Consider the following 16,022-nt stretch of genomic DNA (forward strand, 5'->3'; position numbering starts at 1 on the left):
ACTTTGGTCTTCCTTCTTTTTGAGCTTCATATGGTCTGTGAGTTGTAGTTTGGGTTTTTTGAGCTTTTGGACTAATATACACTTATCAGCAAGTGCATACTGTGGGTATTCTTTTGTGGTTGGGTTACCTCACAATGATATTTTCTAGTTTCATTCATTTGCCTTAGAATTTCGTGAATTCATTGTTTTTAATTGCTGAGTAGTACTCCGCTGTATACATGTGCCTCATTTTCTGTATCCATTCCTCTTTTGAGGAACATCTGGGTTCTTTCCAGCTTCAGGATATTATAAATAGGACTGCTATGAACATAGTGGAGCATGTGTCCTTGATACATGTTGGTGAATCTTCTGGGTATATGAGTAGGAGTGGCATAGCTGTATCCTCATGTAGTACTATGTCCAATTATCTGAGGGACCACCAACTGAGTTCTAGAGTGGTGTTGCCAGCTTGCAATCACACCAGGAAGTGTCTTTTAAACTGAGTTTGAGATTGGCTTTTTATAGAACTTATTTAAATTACTGATAGTCCATAGATCACCAAAAGCGCAATGGAAAACTTGGTCTAAAACAGGAGTATGTTAAATGTGTCTTATTATGCTTTAAAAATGTCTTTGTGATAGTGAATAGACTGGAAATATACTCTTACATTTAATAATAGTTGATATATGACCATTTACTTTATTCATGAAGAAAATCTATGCAAAAGTTAATAAGATGTATGCATACACTGTATCTAAAATAATTTCTATATTTATGTTTTAAACCTACAATTCTATAATAATAAGAGTAATGTGAAAGTATTGTTATAATTTTAGAGAATACATGCATATTAAATTCACAAAATAGAAATATTCCTAATTGTGTAAACACAAAACATAAATCTTCTAATGTTGGCATTTCAGGTGCTGTTCTTGTTATTAGTTTTACTCACACTAGTTTTAAATGTGAAGAAACACAAAAATACCCAAATGCACAAACAAATGTAGTCACTATGAACTTTTGAATAAATTCTCTATTTTTGTTATGTATTTCCATGTTTGTGTATGCATTGCATAGAACAATATATTCTTTGTATTCAATGAGAATAATTTCCAAATATTTGTATGCTAAACTATATAACTAATTTACTGAAAACAACATGTATAATCATGGAAGCAAGATCAGAAACATTGGAGGCATGGAACTGCTAATGATTAGTTAAAGTTGAGAATGGTTGAGTATAAATTATTTAAAGATGCTTTGTATATTCTGTTAAATAATTGACAAGATGAAATGGATGCCTTCATGTGAACAAAGAATGGTAAAGTCAACATTCTGTCACAAGTGTAGAATTTTCAGAGATACTGTTTACTATAGAGCTAACAGCAAAGAACTGAACACAAGTTCAGATGTAAAGGTGAAACTCCTGGGCAGGAAAACACAATACCTTTGTTTATAATTTTTAAGTTTGCTGTTACTTAGAATGCAAATAGAATCAGAAGATAATGCTGTCTGAGAAAATGCCTTACAACTAAGGCTTCACATGGTCATTTGGTGACATCTGCTTGTAATCGACTCAGTCCCGGTTTCTTTCTTTACTCCCTGGGTAGCAGCAGGCTGCAGCATGGGTCATCTCAGAGTACAGGCAAAGTTATAATGTTGGCTATGGTACTTTAAAATGTAAATTTGCCTAATCATCTATGATTCCCTTAGCTATTACTAATGGCATTACATGGATAATATATGTCGAGCCAAATTATTCAATAGAATCAATATATCATGAATTAAATCTGTCTTACTTCATGAGACTCTGCTTCTTCTATTTCCAAATAAGCTCATGTAACCAGAAAGAATACGTGCCAGGTCTCCTCAGAACTTATGCACTTGAGGATTAGCATTCAACCAGAGATCAATTTCTTCTAACAGCAATATGTTGCTGGCACAGATTTGCATTGCAGTATGATAATTTTTAGAATTCAACAAATTGGAGATTTAAGGTACCCTTGCTACTTCTTTAATGAAACACAATGCTTGTAAGGAGAGAAAGCACTATGTGACGAACTAGGTCACACAATTGCATTGATTTTTAAAGGCTCTATCCTGATAACCCTTTGCTGATTTTGTCTGACTTGTCCTGGTTAATTAGAGAAGTTGTTGAGTTTATTTAATCAACCAAATAGCATTGCATGTCTACAAGTAACACATCATCATTCCAGATGCAAACGGTGTGGTGGTTTGAGCAAAATGTGCCCTGTAATCTTAGACATTTGGACACTTGTTTCCCAGTTGGTGACATTGTTTGAGGAGGCTTGTGTGAGAAAGTGTAGCACCAGAGGCACTTTTTTCTATATTCTTTGTTTACATTCCAAACGACTTCCCCTTTCCTGGTTCCCCCTTCCCCATAAGTCCCATAAGCCCTCTTCCCTCCTCCTGTACACCAATAAAACCCCTCCTACTTCTCTGTCCTGGTAATCACCTACAATGCTGCATCAAGCCTTTCCAGGACCAGGGCCCTCTCCTTTCTTCTTCTTTGGAATGATTTGAAATGTTAATTGTTTCTTGAGTATTCAGCCCTTCTGAACTAATATCCACTTATCAGTGACTGCATTCCATGTGTATTCTTTTGTGATTGGGTTACCTCACTTAGGATGATATTTTTCAGATCCAAACATTTGCCTAAAAAATAAATAAATTCATTGATTTTATTTGCTGAGTGGTATTCCATTGTGTAAACATACCACATTTTTTTGGACCATTCCTCCATTGAGGGACATCTGAGTTCTTTCTAGCTTCGGGCTACTACAAATAAGGCTGCTATGAGCATAGTGGAGCATGTGTCCTTATTGCATGCCCGGGGAATCCTCTGGGTATATGCCCAGGAGTGGTATAACAGGGTCCTCCAGATGTGTCGTGCCCAGTTTTCTGAGGTACAGACAGACTGATTTCCAGAGTGGTTGTACCAGATTGCAATCCCACCAGCAGTGGAGGAGTGTTCCTCTTTCTCTACACCCTCATCAATACCTGCAGTTTCCTGAGTTTTTAATCTTAGCCATTCTGACTGGTGTGAGGTGAAATCTCAGGGTTGTTTTGATTTGTATTTCCCTAATGACTAATGATGTTGAACATTTCTTAAGGTGCTTCTCAGCTGTTCGAAATTCTTCAGGTGAAAATTCTTTGTTTAGCTCTGTACCCCATTTTTGATAGGGTTATTTGGCTTTCTGGAGTCTACCTTCTTGAGTTCTTTGTATAAATTGGATATTAGCTCTCTGTCAGATGTAAGTTTGTTGAAGATCTTTTCCCAATTTTGGTTGCCATTTTGTCCTTTTGACAGTGTCCTTTGCCTTACAGAAACTTTGTAATTTTATGAGGTCCCATTTGTCAATTCTTGATCTTAGAACATAAGCTATTGGTGTTATGTTCAGGAACTTTTCCCCTGTGCCCATGTCCTCAGGGACCTTCCCCAATTTCTTTTCTATTAGTTTCAGTGTATCTGGTTTTATGTGGAGGTCCTTGATCCACTTGGAGTTGAGCTTAGTACAAGGAGATAAGAATGGATTGATGTGCATTCTTCTGCATGCTGACCTCCAGGTGAACCAGCACCATTAGCTGAAAATGCTACCTTTTTCCCACTGGATGGTTTTAACTCTTTTGTAGAAGATCAAGTGACCATAGGTGTGTGGGTTCATTTCTGGGTCTTCAATTCTATTCCATTGATCTACCTGCCTGTCACTGTACCAATACCATGCAGTCTTTAACACTATTGCTCTGTAGTACTGCTTGAGGTCGGGGATTCTAATTCCTCCAGAAGTTCTTTTACTATTGAGAATAGTTTTAGCTATCCTGGGTTTTTTTGTTATTCCAGATGAATTTGAGAATTGCTCTTTCTAACTCTATGAAGAACTGAGTTGGAATTTTGATGTGGACTGCATTGAATCTGTATATTGCTTTTGACAAGATGGCCATTTTTACTATATTAATCCTTCTAATCCATGAGCGTGGAAGATTTTTCTGTTTTCTGAGGTCTTCTTCCATTTTCTTCTTCAGAGACCTGAAGTTCTTGTCATACAGATCTTTCACTTGTTTGGTCAGAGTCACACCAAGATACTTTATATTGTTTTGCGCTATTGTGAAGGGTGCCGTTTCCCTAATTTCTTTCTCAGTCTGTTTATCCTTTGAGTATAGGAATGCTACTGATTTGCTTGAATTGATTTTATAACCAGCTATTTTGTTGAAGTTTTTTATCTGTAGGAATTCTTTGGTGGAGTTTTTTTGGGTCACTTAAGTATACTATAATGTCATCTGCAAATAGTGATATAAGAGTTTAAGAACCAAGTGCCACTTCTGTTTCATACTCTCTGCTTCATGCTTGGAGATCAAGATGTGATTTCCATAGCATCCCGCTCCTGAAATGATGCCAGTTGCCTGTTGCACCTACCCATGGCAGTGTAGATATTAACCCTCTGGAAGTCTAAGCTAAAATAAACGCTCTCTCTATTTTTGCTTTTTTTTGCTGTTTTCATTTTTAATGTTGTACTGCTCATAGTGTTTCCTCACATGATATAAAAACAGAAATAACAAGAAAAAAAACTATGACTATAAATGCGCAAAAAGCATACTTTAAATGGCAGTGGTATTATTGTTGTTAGGTCAATTTCTAAGGCATTTAAAACTCTCTCAGACCTACAGTCAACCACTTTTATCCACTAATCCACTGTGTGTGTGTGAGTGTGTGTGAGTGTATGTGTGTGCATGCACACATGTGTGTAAGTAGAAGGTAGAGGACAACCTCTCAGGTGATATTCCTCAGTCATAGTCTACTTTGTGTTTTGAAACACATTCTTTTTTTTTGCTGAATGGACTATGAAGAACAGACTCTTCATTACATGCCAGTGATTACAAGAACAGAACACCTTTCTTCTTGTGTGTGTTCTAGGGATAAAATTTAGGTCCTTATGTTTGTGAGAGAAGCACTTCATTGTGGTATCTCTCTATTCCTCCACCCTCAGTCTTCTTGATGACTTGATGAGTTATCTCAATGTGGTCAGTGGGCAGCATTCATTGGACCACAGGAAAGATGTACATGAATACAGAAGCACCAACTTTCTGAATGTTCTCTGTATAAGCAGCTGAGTGGAGATTCGTCAGGTGGAAACAGAATTATACAAGGACAAACTGTTTTAAACAGGCATGGATTATACAAATGAGAATTTCTTCAGATAAGCGATCAAGGACAAGATCAGACATTCTGAACAGAGCAACATATTTATGCTACAAGTAATTGAAGGCCTGAGGCAATGAGCAATAATATGTATTATCTCATATAGCAAGAAGACAGAGAAAGAGGGAGGACCTAAGCAAAGGGAGTCCAGCCATTACATTACACTTCTTTCCTCCTTATTTCTAGATGACTGGATTCACATCAACAGTAACATTCTCAGACAAAAATTTCCAAAGGTAGACAAGAAAACACTCATTTCTCATATATCTCACTTTTGAATTTTCCCCATGGACAGGTAAAGTTCAATCCTAAAGTGTCTGCTTAGTTTATGTGGAGCCTAGAATTGCAATTTCCACTTCTAATAATAATGATAAAAGTATTTTCCTCGAAAATTTACCCAAGTTCTTTCTCACTTGCCTAAGCCTGGAGCTCACTGTGTAAACCAGGCTGGATTTAAACTCATTAGTACTTCCATCAATGTGGATTAATGTTGTTCACTACCCTGCCAAGATTTCTTAAGTGAATCTTGATCTCCAGTTCTCTCTAAACGTGAAATGATCTGATAACTGAGCAGAATCAGAGCTATATGACCAAGAAATAAATAATAAAGGAGGAAAGAATGATGAAGACAATAGGAAAGGCCACTCTCAGCATATAAACCATTGTGAAACAATTGAGGGAGTTAGTCATTCAGTCAGCTGGGGAAGTTACATAGGTGTTATTCCAGAATGAGTTTCCAGTTGGTAGTGTGATGTTTAATTAGACAGTTTACTTTTATATAATTTCATCTTTTAATGCTTTTAAAGTAGAATTATCTTTTGTTTAATTAGTTTAATAAATTACTGGTTGTGCAGCAAATTTCTGCTTTCCCTTAGGCATGCAGTTATAGCACAGCTTTGTGTAAAAAATTTCTGAGAGAGTTGAGTGCTGTTATGGTTGGGATTGAACCGTGAGCTCAAATCATTGAGTTGAACTTTCCCAATAGCTACAAGTGCAGCCGTGTGCCACTTAGCAAGCAAAATTTGTATGTTTAAGGAAAGGATCATGGAATCTTAGTATCTCTACAATATATAGATATTGTACAACTCTAAAACAAGACTGTGGCAGGGTCAATAAAACATGCCTTTAACCCTAGCAGTCAGGAGGCAGAGGCAAGAAAACCTGTATGATTTAGAGGCCAGCCTAGTTTACATAGGATGTTTCAGGATGGCCATGACTGTCCTGAGACCTTGTCTTCAACCAAAGAAGCAACATCAAAACTAAAAAGCTCCAGTGTGGCAACAGATTTGAAGAAAATCCAATAGTTATTTACATGTCCACACTTCCTGTATACACTGTTTGGTGGAAATATAAACTAGTATACTTTGGAAATCAGTGGGGAAGTTTCTCAACAGATATAAAAAAATGGCATAGGAGATAGCTATATTACTGTCTGACAGGGACCTAAGGGGTAATATCAAACCCTACAACCGAGCTACCTACACATGCATCACAACAGCCAAGAAATGAAGACAGTCTAGATATCCCACAATGCAGAATGGATGACTCTGTGGTATATATACAAAATGCTGAGTTACTCAGTTTTAGATTAAAAAAATATGGTTTGGAAACAAGACCAAACAAAAGAAACAAACAAACAAACAAACAAAAACCCCATTCTAATTGAGTTAACCTAGCCTCCCAAGGAAAACCACCAAACATTTTTTTATATGAGGATCCTGGTTTCAACTCCCAAGAAAAAACACCATTCTTTCTATATGAGGTTCCTGGTTTCAACTCTTTTGGAGGGTTTGACCAACATGTGAAATTTTTGTAAGCCAGGAAACAAGTTGTGGGTGGAGATGGAGTGAATGGACTACTTATCTTATAGGGAGGGGCAACAGTAGATACCTTTAATAAAGTTAAGGATGGGAATGTGAGTGGACAAATTCAGGCATAGAAGAACATGAGACTACTGGGGAGACGAGAGTGGGAGATGTGAGGGGATGAACACAAATAGAGGGAGTATAAAGAAACCATTTGGAAAACAAATTGTGCCCAGATATGCAATAGTGGCTTGATTGGTTAATGAGAAAGAGCCTGCTACCTGAAAGGGAAAAAAGAGCCCCTCTATAGATTGGAGTATCTCTATCCAGTACTTCACCCCGAGCTAATATTGAAGGTATTGAGAGATAGAATACCCATGTGTGTTACATGTTTCTGACAGTTAAATTGACAGAGCTGCTTATAGTATCCAGAGAAAAGAGGCTCTCAACCTTAATTAAAACATTTTTTTCTTACAACGAATACACTGATAACTGTTCAAGATGCAAAAAAATAAGTGATGGATATGGACCCACTTCTAAATAGGGAACTAATTCCACACCCCCAAGCGTCAAGAAACACTGTAAAGAGTAGATGGAAATTATGTAAGAGTTTGAGGAGAGGGTGAAGGCTGCAGAATGGCACCTCTTAGATAGACAACTACAGTAGTCATTACCCTACCTTGCTGGAGTTTTCTACATGGGCTCCTTATCAACAATCACTTAAAGAATGGGTTGAGGCTCAAAATGCCTGACCTTTTTACCTCTGGACTAGGCTGTCAATCAAGCATGAGGGATTTGTCATTGTCATAATTGTGTACTCTCTGCTGAGCCATTCAGCTGCAAAAACATCTCTATTCCCAGGTTCACACCTATGGGCCTAATTAATCTTGATAGGCTACAGAACAAAACAGAGCAATAGTTAACATTAAATAGCCTATACCCTGTGTACATTTATTGAATAAATTGATATTGCAAGATCAAAAATAATACTTATTTTAATTGAGACTTTTAAATTTTAATTAGGCCATGCTCACCTGATTTTGCAAATTAAACTCAAATGAAACTCTACATTGCTTTTCATCCCTCTCTGGGTCTGGATAATAAAGGAATTGTTTCAAACCTACATAGATTCTTACACATTATCAGGATTTAATTCTTTACCTGCTTTTCTAAGCTTTGTTATTTTATAGTTTCTTCTATGGGACCTGTTGGTCATATATGTTTTTCTTCTTTACATTAACATATTTTCTATGTAATTATAACAGATCTTTCTATGTACACTATTATTTAGGCAAAACAGTTCAAGAGACACTTGTAAGTTTTGTTCTGAAAACACAATGGTAGAGTATGGAGTAAAATTTAATTTGCCACCCATGTTTTCACATTCCTTGATCTCTTCAAAATGTCTTTTATATACTTTTATTATTTATTATATCCTAGACTCATTAAGACCTAGCATATTAAGAATGCATTGCAGTAGATTCCTTGGTACTTCAATCTCCATTAAATTAGTTAGTCCATTTAAATTTTTTATCATTAACTTTTTGATGACTCCATGTCTATTGTGTATTTAAAAAATATCCATCAATTCATGATAGAGATCTCCTCATTGTTTTTGGCAGGTTAATGTTTACAGCAAGAATTCCACATGGAGGTGCATTTACACACTACATATAATACCTTCATCCTCAGGAAATGCTCCTGAAAACTTAATTTGGAAGCATTAACATACGTGCAGTCCCACTGAGATTTTTCAGCAACAACAGAACATGTTTGGTGTGTATTTACAGAATATATGAATAGAAACCAAAGGGTATTAAGGAGAATCTAGATGCATTTTTGCCATTAGCCATTCCCTTTCTCAGATGTATTTTAAATGTCAAATTTGAGTTAAACACTGGGACACAGTAGCAAAAGCGCATGCTGTAGACATAATCTACTATAGCAGATAACCACCCATTGGATGTGTAATTTTTGGATAAAACACTGAAAATATTGGAACTCATTCTTAAGATGACAATATAGTGTATATGCTATCTAATAAATAAAGATATAGTAGGCAGTATATTCTTTCACATGATATAGGTGTATCCAGAATATCAACCTAATTGCAGATCCTTTCAAAGAGAACCTACTGTGCACCACATCTCCATGGAGAAGAACCACATCTCTATGGAAAAGAACCAAACACATTTACTTTACCATTCTGGAAAGGTCTCCAAATTTAAATTGGCTTGCTGTTCTATTAGTAAAATGAATGTTGCTTTGTGTAAATCGTCTCAGTAACCATAAATAAGATGGAGTTCAAAAGGTGACTAGTGCAGAGTTAATTAATTTAAGAAATCAATAAACTCCACACATATATAAGATGAATAAGGAGTGTTGAGGTGTACAGAGAGTCAGGAATGGCATTCCTGTATGTGTAGAATAAAGACGTGTTGTTTTAAGGTCAGAGTCATTGCTGAAATAAGCAAGTACCCAGGCTGAAGCAGCAGAGCACACACTTCAACTTGCATGCAACTATACCAGTTTCCTCAGCTGAGACAGGTTTAGAAAAATCAATTCATTCCTTCTGTGGATAAATATTTATTGAGGAATTTTGCCTTATAATCTCTCTACTAATGCAATGTAAGAAAGTGAGATAAATATCTTATATTTGAGGGTCACAAGCAGTTGAAACAGAAGTGCTTAACTACTGGATTTGGATACTTGTTATGAAACAGAATGAAGATATTTCTTTCAGGATCAAAACCTTTGTTAATGTGTTAACATTTAAGCCTATTTCATGTGTGTGTGTGTGTGTGTGTGTGTGTGCTTATAATGATCAATTTTAAATGTTATAGTGGAGTCATCCTACATAAACCTGATCTTAAAATATACAATGTCTTAAAGACTTAAACTTTTTTAATTTTAATGCTCTTGAGGTTAATCAATAATGTAATAATCTTCCTCAAAAGTCTTGGGTTTAAGTGCTCTCTCTCTCTCTCTCTCTCTCTCTCTCTCTCTCTCTCTCTTTCCCTCCCTGTCTCTCTTTCTATCTATCAATCTATCTATCTATCTATCTATCTATCTATCTATCATCTACCTAGCTATCTATCTTATCTACTTACCTACCTACTTTTTACTTTTTATATTTGCAATACTTGTCACTAATTGTCCTGGGACTTCATCAGTATTATAAAAAGCTCCCTAGCATGCTGGAGCTCAAATAAAGTATTCCAAGTAGCAAAACAAACATTACATTATCATAGCACTGTTATAAATGTTTCTTCTGCCTTGTCTCTACTTTCATCTCCCTTTCTTTTAAAAATATTTCTGTTCTTTCTTTTTCCTAACATCTGTTTTTCTACATTCTCTCTTTTCTTTCCTCTCTTTTTCTATTTTTTAACTTATTTATTATTTCATGAATAGGCCTGAAAGAATAATGTTAAAAAGCGTTCTGGATCAAGAGGTGTTATGATTTTTAATGGTGAGGAAGCAACCTAGAAAACTATAAATAAAACGAGATGAGAAAATAGCATAATACCATACTTCTTATCTTTGAAACTTACAGATAACAGGACAGTTCGCTTACTTCTTTGGTTTTAATGAACTTCTTTGTAACTTACTAACTCTTAATGTTCCTTTTGTATTTTGAAATAGTTTTAATAATTTTTTGAGAATCTTGTACAATGTATTTGACTGTATTTACCTCTTCCCCAACTCCTAACCTTACAGCCCTCCCTATGCTACCAGCTCTTCTGACTCAAATTTGAGATTTATGTTTCCCCTATCCAGTTCTGTTCGTATTATCCAATTAGCTTTGAGACTGGGGGCTGACAAGGTGTTTGGTCAATCTACAAGTATTAAAGAAACAAACGTAATTAAAGAAAACTGACTCTTCCTCTTCCAGAAGTTATGAATACAAATTGTTCCTCAAATACTGTTGACATTTCCTATAGATCTGCTTCAAGTGGGGATTATTTTTTTCTGGCTCAATCATTTCCATGTCTTGTGCATGATATCATAATTCCTGTGAGTTTGTTTGGGTACCTGTTTTATTGTTTCCAGAAAGCACTATTTCCTTAATGTTATCTACTCTGCATCTTTTAATATTTAGCTGACCTTACCTGCTTTTACATAAAATCTTTTGGGGAAGTGTGTTATATGAATGCCCTATTTAGAACTGAGCAATATTTATTTTTTTATTCTGTGAATATAGACTATAAGTTGAAAGTCTCTGATTTCACTGTCATTTACTGTATGGACAAGATCCTCTGGTGATTGTTGATAGATGTTCTGATTTATGGATAAAGCAAAGAGTCATTAGAAATCACTTACACTTACAACTTAGCAGAATAATAGTAGCTGGTTCTTCCTAAGGGACTATGAACTATCTAGTCACAGGGTTTTGGTTCCTCTGAGAAAGTGATTTCTTACTCCCATAATCTTAATGCCACTACTAAGCCTGTGGGTCTATCCTGTCATACCAGTAGTTTTATATTTGCAATACTTGTCACTGATTTTCCTGGGACTTCATCAGTATTATAAAAAGCTCCCTTTTGTTATATCTCTGTAATGATACATCAGATATGATACTTACTAAAGTATTCTTTTGTTATGAATTGGTCTTCTATACCTCAAAACAAAACATGAAGTAGTATTTCTTTGTTTGTGAAGAATGCTCCTGGATTCCCCATTAGGATGCATTGTATTCATTTGTTAGTTTTAGCAGAGTGGCCAACTCCATATGTATTTTGCCCCATTCATTATAACACATCTACTTTAGTAATTCCATTGGGACATTTCGTATCATAAGCATAGTATGAGACACTTTTATATATTAGTCACCCCCAAAGTACATAATGAAATTGAAATTATAAACGTTCTCATCATGTATAGAAATATTTGGTGTTCTAGTACTTTAGGCAATCAATCAAGTTTGGAAGCATGTCTTACTCTTTTGCAATTAAGGACATTAGATAAAGAAAATCTATTATGATACAAATATAGAAGGAGTAACTCCTTTGTTGACAAAATAAGAGGGGGTATCATTGTTTTATCACATCATTGTCTGAGAAATACAATTGAATTAAGTAATATTTCCTCACCACAAATAATTTGGAGGACTGTGTACATAATTCTTTTTAAAAATATTTGTTTAAATAAATCTCCTTCCATTTTTAGTATAAAATAGGTAAATTTGTGGTCCATGAGTATGAGGAGTTTTTGAATAATCTAGTATATTTCCAAATTTCTTCCTTCATTCAGTATATTACTCTTTTTATGTTAGAGGCATTTTCTCTCTTTGGGTAGCTTAATACCAAGATATTTTATGGGAGTGTTTCCTCTGTTAACCTTTATTTCTTGAGGATAAAATACAAATCATCCATATTGCTCATCACCAAACTTCCCTGAAACTTACAACTCAAGCATTTATCCTAAGCATCTCATGGTTCTGCAAAATGATTCTCTGTGCCTCTAGCTTTGTACAACATTAGATAGCTCCTAAAACACCAGGGATTTAGACGGGTGTCCTTAGAAGTGTCACACTTATGCACTTAAGTAGGAGTGTGTCTCAAAGAGGAGGAGACACAGTGAGTCATGGATTTGGCTTTGATCATCGTGGGACAAATCAAGAACACAGCTCTCTTCCTTAAAATTAGCCTTCACTTGGTGCTCTTTATTTCGTTCTGAACATCAGTGTTGCAATTGAATTGGTGGCTCTTCCCAACGAGTTAAAGGGGTATTATTTATTTTGTCTCTAAGTTTTGAGACTTTTAGTGTGGTGTTGGTTTGAGGCTATTGTTGAGGAAGGGCATCATAGTAACAGAAAGTGGAAGAGGTGGAAGCTTTTTATCTCATAGCGAAAGAAAACAGAGAGTGGGGAAAGGGCCTAGGATAAGATGTGCTTAACAGAGAGGGACTTCTCTGTTTTTCCTAGCCAGGCTCCAACTTACAATTCCAAAGCTTTCCAAATATCTACTCAAATTTGATTCCATGGATGATTAAACCATTGGCTAGAATAGAGACCTCACGACCTGCCTTTTCTCAAATGTCCTTTATTACGCCAAACATGTTTTATTTTCATCTTAGCCTTCTTCATTCCAATAACTCTTAAAACTAAGATAGACCACTAAAGTCACATTGTCACCAGCCCGTGATTTTATTTAATCTTAACATTTGAATTCAGCCATTATCTCTGCTCTTGTATATTAACCTAGAAAGGGAGTGTAATTTTTCTATTTAATAGAGGATTTACTATACTTTATAAATACATATAAGAAATATTCTAAGACTTGGAAAATTATAAAGAGCTGAGTTCAGATCACCAACACCAAACATAAATGCCAACTATGGTTATGTGTCTATAAACTCAGTGCTGATGACTGGAGTCAAGTGAATGATGGAAACTTAGTGCCTAGCAATGTTGTTAAAACACCAGGTTCAATGAGGGATCATGATCCAAAAACAAGGTGAGAAACTACAGAGGAAGACAACCAATGAAACCTCTGTCCTTTACATATATCTTCACAGTTGTGCATATCTGCTTACACATGTACAACTGTATAACACAAACGCATACACACATATATAGAGAGAAACAGAGATACATCGATAGATAAATAGATAGATAGATAGATAGATAGATAGATAGATAGATAGATAGATAGATAGATAGATGTTTAGACCTAACTCATCAAACAACTGTCATTTTTCAGCAGATAAAAACACTTGCAGAAAGCTACAACTAGGAAAAATGGACAAAACAACTGACCATGTGGTGCTCATCTCCAGCTAATACAACTTGCATGCAAGGCTCAGAAAACATCCACAAAGAGATGTCATGGGTATCATCTATGACATCTAAACAATATGACTGCCTGAACAAGAACCTGAACAATTACAACGAAAAATTGCCATTCCAATGTCCCCAATTCCTAGATGAAGTGCTACAATTAATGAGAGAGAGAGAGAGAGAGAGAGAGAGAGAGAGAGAGAGAGAGAGAGAGAGAGAGGAGAGAGAGAGAGAATGAGAGAGAGTATCAATTAATCTTTTTTAGGATGAGTCCTTTGACCTTCAAATATGGAAGAATTTGTAATGCAAAAATATAGTGGGAAACAATGAAAGTACTCAGCAAAATGAAAGTTTTGCTGTCCTTATTCATTTATGTGTAAAGACAATGGCTAAAGAAAAGGAGACGGTTACTTTGAAAAGAGAATGAGATTAGACCAGGGAGGGAATAGAAAAGATCAGAGGGAGGTACAATACATAATTGTATTAGTCAGTGTTCTCTAGAATAACAGAATTTATAGAATCTCTCTCTCTACAAATGACTTACAAGCTGAGGTCCAGCTAAAGTGAAAATGGTTGACTGTGAATAGAAGGCCAAGAATCCAGTATTTGCTCAGTCTACAAGCCTGTAAATTTCAGCTTGTCTTCAGTATACTCTGGAACCCCAATGAAGTCAGATATAATGTCAAATGGACTTGCTAGCAAAGCGAGGGTAAGCAGGCAAAGAGCAAAAGCTTGCTTCTTTCATTTTGTTATACAAGCTCCCAGACAAATATGTGCCTTTTGACCTCAAGATTCCAATTAGAAAGAAATCTATCATTTCAACTTAAGCAGAGTTCCCTCACAGGTGTGCTTTTAAAGTGGATTTTAGTTAATTACAGATGTAATCAAGTTGACAACCAAGAATAACCATCACAATAATCATATTTTGATTATTTATTTATTTTAAAATTTTCTATAATATATCATGAACATATTTGTTCACTTCCTCCAACTTCTCCAAGATGCTCCCTACTCCCTAAAACCCAACTTTGTCTCTTTCTTAAATAGATTTTGATTTCAAAGATTATTTTATGTATATGAATACACTGGAGCTATCTTCAGACACACCAGAAGAGGGCATCAGATCCCATTTCAGATGGTTGTGAGCCACTATGTGGTTGCTGGGAATTGGACTCAGGATTTGTGGAAGAGCAGTCAGTGCTCTTAACCTCTGAGCTATTGCTCCAGCCCCTAACTTTGACTCTTAAAATAAAAACCACAACAAACAAATATATCATAAAATAATGACAAAATTATAGTGTGTGCTAGAAGAGTCACTATGATGAACTGAGAGCATAGACAGGAAATATGGTTTAACAGGTAGGATACATCCTAGATAGGACATTTTCACATATATGCATTTTCTCCTTGAAGTCGTAATTTTCTAATATTTTCTGTGTGTTTTCTTAACAGAGGCAGAGGTGACTTGAGGATGTCTGGTTAAGATTCAAGGTGTTTTTAACTATTCGTTTTTACCACTAGTGTAACTTCATATCATACAGTATAGATTTGAGAGGGAGCCTACAACAGCTTTCATGAATCAAGTAAATTTATGTTTGTGTAGTATACACAGGGTAAAATCTTTATCATGGCAGTCATTGCAGATCATTCTTGCATCAGTAAATGTTCCCTGCTTGGATAGTCTAACCCATTTTTATACTATTTAAAATGCTCCAAAACCCCTAGCCTTGGTAGACACACATTCGCTTGCTGAACATAGGCTTACTGCGCTCTTATGACACAGCAGGCATAGTTTTGAGAACTAGAATTCTACAAATGAACTTCATGGACTGGGCTCCAGGGTTTAAGTGCTTGAGTCAGGTGAAATAGACTCATCTAAATCTTGCTCTTTTATCCATTTAATCAGTTTCTTTCCTCCCCTCTCTTTTATATACGATATCTTGTATGTAGTTAGCATAAGAATTCTAAATTCTACCTGTTGCTATTTTCTTAATTGAAATGAAGTCTCTTTCCTTCTCAAATTCCTGTCCCTTCTTCTTCTCTGCCAATTCTGGGAGCATATCCAGCAATGTAATACTTTACTAAAGAGAGATATGCTTAACTGTGTTTAAATATATGAAAGCACAACAAGTAGACAAATAGAGGAATTTTTTCTGTATGATTCATAAGACAGGATACAGATCTTTAGGTGGAAATAATGCGGGAATTGATTGGTTTACATTTTCAGCCTTTCATATGGATT

The sequence above is a fragment of the Apodemus sylvaticus genome, chromosome 2 (assembly GCF_947179515.1).
Source record: "Apodemus sylvaticus chromosome 2, mApoSyl1.1, whole genome shotgun sequence".
Taxonomy (NCBI): domain Eukaryota; kingdom Metazoa; phylum Chordata; class Mammalia; order Rodentia; family Muridae; genus Apodemus; species Apodemus sylvaticus.